The 8,936-nt window shown below is 32.9% G+C and overlaps 1 protein-coding gene across 2 annotated transcripts in view; it reads right to left on the bottom strand.

Moving 5' to 3' along the window:
- The window catches only part of LOC106458053 (epithelial chloride channel protein-like), a 23,415-nt gene extending 22,727 nt beyond the window's left edge, over positions 1-688 (bottom strand). The window contains exon 1 of one of the 2 annotated variants that reach the window (XM_013917507.2): positions 516-688. The gene's annotated coding sequence lies outside the window, so the exon portion shown is untranslated. The remainder of the gene's footprint in view (positions 1-515) is intronic. The other variant, XM_013917508.2, reaches the window with a different exon arrangement.
- Between the last annotated feature and the right edge of the window lie 8,248 nt (positions 689-8,936).

Raw genomic sequence — 8,936 nt, forward strand, 5'->3', positions numbered from 1 at the left:
TTTAAGGACGGCTAAGCGCAAATAACTCATTGTGTAGGTTTGTGTGGAATTCTAAACAAAAAACAAACAAACTTTAGATTATTTTCTAAATGTTCTGGTTTTTGGCTTGATATTTAATAAAATTTGATTCCAATACTTCACTTTTTTCCTCCTGAATAATATTTACCTTTGGTATTTTCTGAAAAATGTATACGACAGCGCTAGATTTTATCCTTTAATTGTCACACTACTGTTTACACTGTGAAAATGCTTTATAGGCGTAATAACTATAAATAGTTTAAAACAAACACATATAATGTGGTCTTATCTTCCTCAAAATATGTAACGTTCTTCTAGCTTGAATTTTACCTACTCAGTTTAACATCATTCCCTGAGGAGCTGAATATCTAAAAATAGTAATAGAAAAAGAAAATTGTTCGGTGAAATGTATAAATTATTGTTATTAGAGTTACGGACTCATTATTCTTCAATTTATTTATTGTAAATAAGACTAAAGTTAAAAAAAAATACTTTACCGTTGGCTTACTTGCCTTCGTGTTCTGTGTAGAACAAGAATTAGTTGTACTCGACGCTCGGTAATTAGAATCGTAAGCTGGGTTTTGAGCAAAAGTTTACAGACAATATACCCAATGGCAGGAAGGCACACGCAGTTCAAGGCAGCCTCCCTTCCTTAGAGTCATGAGGAAATTGTTTACCTCTTCCGATGTAGCTTCTGTAGCGTATGGGGCCGCACTGAAGTCTAAAACATCAGTATATTCGAAGAAAGCTTTATGCGAGATGATATGTTGAAGGAAAGGTTTTCTGTATATGTTGATTATTCTTTAGGATATGTAATATATGTAAATATATAACTATTTAGTTACCAAACCAGTGAAAAAAATGTCTTCTGTTTTTTGTATTCCAATCTCTGGGCATAATCTTGTCACTCATATTGTAACTCACGATCACTAGAATTTTAACATGTCAGAACAACTTACTGATAGTGAGAAGAGCTGACAGAATATCTCAATCTGGGCAGTGTAATAACAGTATATTACAAGTATCGCTATTCTACATTGTCGAATATTCTAAAGTTTGTGTCTTTACAATTTGAAAATACACATACAGAATGGTTTCAAACGAATATTTGTTTCCATTCTTCAGTGAAAAAAAAAGCAACATTTTCCAAAAAAAAGTTCTAATTAATTTCATATTTGGCAAAACGTACAAGCAGCATTATTTAACATGACATATTGTTAAGTATCAGAAGAACTGGTTAAAAAAGGGAGTTTCCATCAACAACTGTGCATTGTTAACAGTTCCTATGTCTGCTAGACTTTTTGCTTAGCATTCCAGCTAATCACGAAAGTTGAATTCATCTTCCAAAACGTTAGTGGACAATGTTTATAACATATTAAAGGTACATAAAAAGGTTAGTTGAAGTTGTACCAATGTGCTCTTTTCATGAAAAGCTGTATTGCATTATCAATCTTATTGTGATACCAAACTTTTTACACAAAAGGTTTCAAGCCTTACAGATTCAACGTTACACGCCTTCGTTAATATCAAAGCGAGTCAGAAACTATTATTATCAAATTGTTGGATACTTGTGTTTTGTAACACAATCAGTTATTTCGGTAGGTTCAGTAGAGTTTGTTTTGTTTGTAGTTAAGCACAAAGCTAAACAATGAGCTATCTGTGCTGTGCTAACCACGGGTATCAAAACTCGGTTTTTAGCGTTATAAGCTTTCAGGCTTACCACTGAGCCACTAAGGGTGAGAGGGGTTCAGTAGAGAACGTCTTATTGTGATACAGTGACATTCGCATAAACTATTGACATTACACTCTTAAATACTAGTGGCCTTCAGTAGAATCAGTCTGTTAAGAAAATTTAGTCAGCTACTACAGGTCTTATTATTGCTAAGTATTTTCATCAGGTAGAAACTATTGATGTCACTTTATTAGATGCCACTGTCTTTTAGCAGGCTAATGCGGTTAAGGAGATTTAGTCGGCTTCGACAGGTGTTATTGTCAATGGGATTTCTTGAATAATAGAAAATTAATTGAGTTTACAGCCAACAAGATAAATTATAACGTACAAATAATTAAACGACCGAGTCTGACGTAACCATTATTGGTTTTAGCTATGTTTGATTTTTCTTATAAATAATAAAAGGGAAGCAAAATTGCAAAAGTTACTTAACAGTTGCAGAAACAAAATCTTTCAAAGTCTTCATCCATGTAAAATGAATTAATGCTTTTGCTTTTGTATAAGAATTCTGATACACATTCAAAAGTTCTGAATGAAACAGAAAACAGAGTCCTGAAAAATTAAAATTTTAGTCGTGTACAAGTAACAAAGAGCCATTTTAACTTAAGCTAAGGTTTTTTTTTATTCTACGTGTACAACTGTGTTATTCTCGAATTCTACGATTCTGAAAATATCACCTTTAGCTTTAATGTTTATTCTTTTCTGCTTGCTAGTTAAGACACAATAAAGCTACTTTTCTCAAAGCACATATGCTACACACATGACTGTTGGTTATTCATGTAAAAAGAGAGGGAAGTTGCAGTCTTAAGATATTACCTGGCCTGCCAGTGGAAAAGATTACTGTCCATTTTTGCATATTGAGCTAAATTTCACGGAAATCTTTCACATGGTAAAGCATATGTGATACCCCAGGGGAATGACCCAGTACAATAGACAACTAGGATGAAATGAGCTCTGCTACTTTCTAGACTGACATTTTATGTTCAAACTACATACACCATATAAAAATTTTGAAACTTTCTATATCAAAGGAATAGAAACCTCGTAGTATGCCACTACATTGGTATATCAAGTGTTTGACATTTCTATAAAAGTAATATTTTATTATGGTTAGGTCTGAACAAAAAATAATAATACTGATTCTAAAATATAATTTATGAATTTGTTTCATAAAAAATGCTCAATCTTCCATATTTTTAATAACAATTCATTTTAACACTGTTTTTTTGTTAGCTCGATTAATATGATAAAATCTCGAAATGTTTTCAATGTATTGCTACGTGTTTTAATCAAATGTGTGATAAGTATTCACAAAACAAAACTAAAGATGTGATCACTGTCATTCTATTCAACCACACAGCTAAGCTAATATCAGGTAATATTTTAACTTTTTTATTTATTGATTTGTATCTTCATAAACATTACTGTTTGATTGTTATATGGGAAAATTACTACAGTCTGAATACAGGTGTCACTTATAATGGTTGGAGACGGCTTGAATGGGTAATGAAGAAAAACTTTAATATATGTTTTACATAACAGCAAATGTACAACGTTTCGACAAGGTTTTGTCATCATCAGATACGTGTCATCAGGTGTCACTTACCACTGGCACTGAACGGTAGGGGTGGCTTAATGTGTTTTCTTTGATCAAAAGATGTGTTAGGCTGAATTGGAGAAAAAACAAATATGTTTTACTAAGTTCACGTTTTCCAAATAAGTTTCTTGTACGATATTTGTTCAAGTTGACAACTAGTGTCTCTATGTTGCCTAGATAAGGTATACTGTATTATATACTTATTGTTACTTTCATACTATTTATTATATCAAACGCCTTTGCTTTTTATTTATTGTTTATTATTATACTTTTATTATAAAGATTGTTTTACATTATTAGCTTAAAACATGTATTTAAAATTAACCTAAATCTCCAAAGGTGTTCGAACATCGTGAGACATTATTGAGATTATAGCCGAATATATCGTTAACAGCGAGGGCACCCAAATGATGAAGCAATGCAAAAGTATATTTAATTATTTATACTAATTGTTAGGTTGACTTTTAGTTCCACTATAAATACATAGCTTGCTCTGATTGGAAGTTAATGTTAATATTTAATTTTTTCTTGAAAGCTGCCTCCGTGTAAAACATGAAATGAATTTTACAGTTTTGAATCTTTCACTTTTATTGAAACATTTTCCCCATAGTGTCTGATGTCATACCCCAAAAATTTAATAAAATTAAATGAAAGCCTTAAGAACACAATTTGTTTTAATGTTAACTACCTTTTATTAAATTATGTATTTATATTCAAACAAATTATGGGAATATAAATATGTAAATAAAATATATCTAATGTCATAAATAGTATCAACTGTATATAGGCGATAAAATCAGCACTATATAAAACAATGGTAGATATTTGCATAAAAATCTAAATCAGGTAGTTTAGTGTGAATCAAAAACAAGCCATTGCTTATAAAAAATTTGAAATTTATAAAGTTTATAAACGACTAATTAAATACAACAATTAAAAATCATACTTATGTCAACAAAGTACAAAAATAAATACTGTTTAAATGCCATAGTACCAAAAAGCATTGAGGATATTTCGTCTATTAGATATAACCTAAAAACACAAGTGAATACGTGATAGCTCTCACGGAAGATCAATTAGGAGTTAAGTGTCGGGTACTCTAACCCACAAAGTCCCAAAACATACTACCATTCACTTTCTGTAGCCAATTTTGGGCATGGTGGTCACTCCTAAAATGTCAAGATTTTAAAAGTAACATCATAGTAAACATTTTGTTGTTAAGAGCCACCTTTAATTTCTACTCTTGTTAGACACCCTTTGAACAATTATTAGTGTACATGTTGTTCTTGTAAACCAGGCATTAGAAGAAAGCATTATCTGATTTTACAAATATATTGCAGGACTTTCAGACAGCAAGACATGCAGTGTTTAAATTTGGTATATATCCATTTTCATGTTGCTCTAAGTTATATGAGTAGTTGTTCGCTACTTAAGCAGCTAACGCGCTTTAAAAACCATACATATACTTAAGTATAAAATGTGTTTTACTACCGAATATATGAAATAGTGTAAACATTTTTCTACCATTTCGGATTTTCTTTTTTGTTTTCATTGTCCCCCAATTAAACACTTCAAAACCTAAACTACACAGGTGGAGCTGTGAACTAATCACTTTTCGCCCACTAAATTGGAAGAGGGAAACGAGGCCATTAATGAATATTAAATTAAATAGCTTTGTTCAACATAAGAAGTTTTGTATGTTTTCAAATACAAAGATGATTATGATATCCAAAAATGCATAAAACGGGTGTTGTTTTTTATATCATTATTTTTATTATGAGTCTGAACATTAGTACCATTTTCATTTGATAAATCTCCTTTAGTGAAAGCAACGTCTTACGATTAGCTACCAAAACAACCTCACAACCCGGAAAACACGAAAATTATCAACAAGTGTGAGATCAACTTTCCTTCCCGCCTCTTCCGACTGAAACTATACATACAAACACAAAGGGTTTATGAAGGAATGGGTGTACTTTTCCTGAAACAACAACGGAAGTGCGCATTTAGCCAAACCGGAAAACCGCGAACCAGATATTGACAAATCTGTTTTTTGTTGTTCTTTTAATATTATTATAGAAATTTGGTAATTTACTGGCTAGCGATGTTCGTAAATTCAGAAGTTGTAATGCTGCGTCTCACTTCCATTTTTCTGAAGTATGTGGTTAGGTGTTTTCGGCTAGTATGAGCTTGTAAAGTGAAAACAAATACTTTCTGTGGAATAATTTTTATATAAAGGTTCTACTTATCTTTCACTACCCCCCCCCCCATCGTGGCTCAGTGGTGAGTTTGGGGTGTGCACAGCGCAGATAGTCCATTGTATACCTTTGATCTTAATAATAAAAGAAACACCACTATATTTTGCGTAATAATAGATATCAAATGGTCAAAAAGAATGCCAATGTTAGTTATTCTAAGTATATATATTTTGCGAATTACTTATGGAGGATAACTAAAGCGGTGGCGTACATAGCTTGGCTTATGATCCTTTCTTATAATTACCATACATAAAAATTCTAATTTCAAAATAATATTTTAGCGATTTTAACGTAAATATTCGTTCATTTGTCCACAAGTAAATGTAAAAGTATATGATAGTCAAACTTAGAGTGTGACATGCTCTTACATCGTTCTGAATAAGATTGAAGTTAAGATCACAGACAAAGTAAACTCGCACTTTTTATAACTCTGGTTGTTTGGTTGTTTTAATTTTATTTTGTCGTGATGATGGTGGTGGGATCTTCTACATTACCTTTCTCTTCTCGCTAAGGCATATAAATCTTCACATTTTAATATCCGCTTTTACAATTATCAGAACTATATAACCTGTTCTCTTGACTTTTGTTGAGGTTCCTTCAAAACTCAAACAGTAACTTGAAACATTTTGTCAATGTGTGCCTTGAACTCTTGAATCTAAAACACTGAACTATAGTAATTTAAACACTGTGATAAACTATTTCTTCACACAACCAACAAGCTACACCACCGAGTTCACAGGCACGCCTAAGTGAAATCACTTCAACCTCTTGACGTCCCTTTTCCAAAAACTTTATATAGCTCTATCTCCTAATGAAAAAACAAGAACTGGTCTACAAACCTCTAAAGCTCTGTACGCCCAAAAATTATGGCGTGATAGTTCTCTCATACTCGTGGGCTGTAAAGGAAGTGTCTATTCATTAAATGTACAGCCGCATAAACATAACAAAACACTCCTCATTGAATTGCCTAGTTTAAAAACAAAATAAAACCGTATCTTGAACGATAAAAGTAAGGAAATGAGTTTGGAGATTAGAGAAAAATCAAATAAAAATCGCAAGGAAATAATATCAAATCTCTTACAGATTTGTTCATTGCTAAATCGTTTTGTTAATTAGTTTTTTACACTGGGTGTTATAACAAGCAAAAACATAAAAGTATTCTATATTATACACCATGTCGACCCCATTAATAGCGAGTGATGTAAAAACAATCGGTTATTTAATTTAAAATGGTTTACATTATTTGATATGTTGTGGTGCAGTTGTCAGATGAAAATAAATTGCCAAAATAAGACACTCTTTTATTTAAATCATTGGTTGAAAATCGTTCATTTTATACGTAAAATACTTAAGAGATCTCATCAATAGTTAATGGATTTAATTGCAATGCTGATGGTATTTTTTGTGACTCATACGTTTTTAAAAACCCTGGAATCATCAAAATTATAGACCCACAAACAATTTGGTGCACAGCTAATATTAAAAAAAGTATATATATAAAAAGACCGATGGAATGTGGATTCTATCAGTAATTTTAGGGCTAATAACAAAGAAGTACATTTTAATCTGCAGAAATATTCAATTAGCAATACTCACAGTAAATCCTATAAGAGTAATTATTTCATCGTAAACTACATACACCAACGTTTTAAGTAATAAAAAGTTTGGTTGTTATTAAGCACAAGGCTAAAACCCAATTTTTAGCGTTATAAGCCCTCAGACTTACCGTTGAGCCAACCCCGGGCACGAATAAATGCAGTTATGTAAATTTTTCTAATCTTTCGAAGCTAGAATACACAATGAACAATTGACTTTTTAAGATGTTCACATTTAAAGTTTTGATATTGTTCCAGAAAAACCCGTAATATAATTTATTATTTCATGTACCATTTCAATCTTGCTTCATAATAGGATGAACTGAAATGCAATCGCACCATGGGCTATTAGCTCTGTCCTCACTGTAGAGATCGAACCGAGAATTTAATCATTATAACCCCTGAAGTTTACCGCTAAGCCACAGGGGGTATTGATATAATAATAAAAAACTTTTTATTCCTGATAAATTCTTAATGTATTGTTACGACAGCGGAAGTCCCGTGACTCTAGTAACACGTGATGAGTATCTAGAAAATTCACGAAGAGACGAGTGTAATCTAGATGTAAGCTTTTATAGCCGACAAACAAAGTGACGGCGAGGATAGAATTGCAGACAGGCAGAGACAGAGACGGACAATTGAGTCAAGCGCGGTAGTGACCGCAAGTAAAGTGCGTGAATCGTTCTGAATAATAGCGTGTGTTTAAGTTAAAGTGACTGTGGAAATTAAGTGTATTGCAAAGTTGAGTTGAGAAAGAATAAACTAGTTTTATTTAAGAAAGGACTTGTATTGCTGAAGTTTCTCGGAAAGAATTTGTATGGAAAATTAACAAACGAACGACTAGAGACGTAACAAATTGGTGTCAGAAGCGGGATAGAAAAAAAAAGATTGAAACGAGAGGTGGCAAATCAAACTACAGCTTAGCAGATTTGATGGCAGCAATACAAGAGCAGCATAAGAAACAAGAAGAACAAGAAAAAACAGGAAGAGAGATTACAGTAGTTGTTTGAGGAAAAAGAAACAAGAAGAGAGGCAACAGCAGTGGCAAGAAAACTTGCAACAGTGGCAGCTCGTACAGCAAAATAAACAAGAGAGATTACAGCAGTTGTTGGAGGAAAAAGAAAAGAAACAAGAAGAACGAGAAAATAAACAAGAAGATAGACTACAGCAGTGGATGGAGAAGAAAGAAAATAAACAGAAAGAAAGTCTTCAACAATTGAGAGAAAGCCAGAGTACACAAATGGAAAACATTAGTAAATTTCAAAGCGAATTAAATACATTAAAGGATGATTTACTGTCTCTTACACAAGGAGGATACATTAACCATCGACTTAATCAGCCCCAGACAATGGCAAGCCCCTTCTAGACCCCGCAGCTAACCCTAATGCAGACACTTTCAGTCCTGTTAGAAGTCACATCCAATTTATGAATGTCAGCAATAGGGGCGATCTAGTAAGAAGGAAGCAACAGGAATTCGATGGGAAGGCACCGTGGGAAGCATATAGAGCACAATTTGAGCTCCTGGCAGAGATGAATGGATGGACAGAGGAGAAGAAAGCAGTATATCTGGCAACGAGCTTGAAGGAACAACCACTGCAAGTACTTGGACAGTCGTCAGCAGACGACAGGCACAACTATAGAGCATTGGTAGCTTCTCTAGAGCTTAGGTACGGAATCCAAAATCAGTCTGAAGTCTACAGGGCTAGGTTTAGAACGAGAGTCCGTGCTAAAGGGGA

The sequence above is a fragment of the Limulus polyphemus genome, unplaced genomic scaffold (assembly GCF_000517525.1).
Source record: "Limulus polyphemus unplaced genomic scaffold, Limulus_polyphemus-2.1.2 Scaffold409, whole genome shotgun sequence".
NCBI lineage: Eukaryota > Metazoa > Arthropoda > Merostomata > Xiphosura > Limulidae > Limulus > Limulus polyphemus.